The following is a 327-nucleotide window of genomic DNA, read 5'->3' as shown; positions in this document are numbered from 1 at the left end:
GGGCCTGCGTTTGGCTGGGGGTCGCCTTTTGACTTTCCCGAACTGCTACGAACCCAAATTCCTTCCACCAACGCCCCCCCGCAAAAAAAAAAAAGTAGACGAAAGAGTGATAAGAAGACACTTAATCATTTCCAGTGGGTTTTTCAGACTTGCTTAATCACGGCTTACATCTCCTGCTTTTTGTCAGTCGGGTTCTTGATCGGTAAATTCTGTGCATTGTAAATTTTGGAAGTTGGAACATTTGGCTATTGAGCAATGTAAAAAGTAAAATTGTGTCGTTGTTGTCAGTCTGTTAATACTGAAATGAACTCATTTATTGGAGGAATT

This window comes from Phaethon lepturus, unplaced genomic scaffold (genome assembly GCF_000687285.1).
Source record: "Phaethon lepturus isolate BGI_N335 unplaced genomic scaffold, ASM68728v1 scaffold10770, whole genome shotgun sequence".
In the NCBI taxonomy this organism is placed as follows: Eukaryota; Metazoa; Chordata; class Aves; order Phaethontiformes; family Phaethontidae; genus Phaethon; species Phaethon lepturus.
This window is presented reverse-complemented; position numbering follows the sequence as displayed.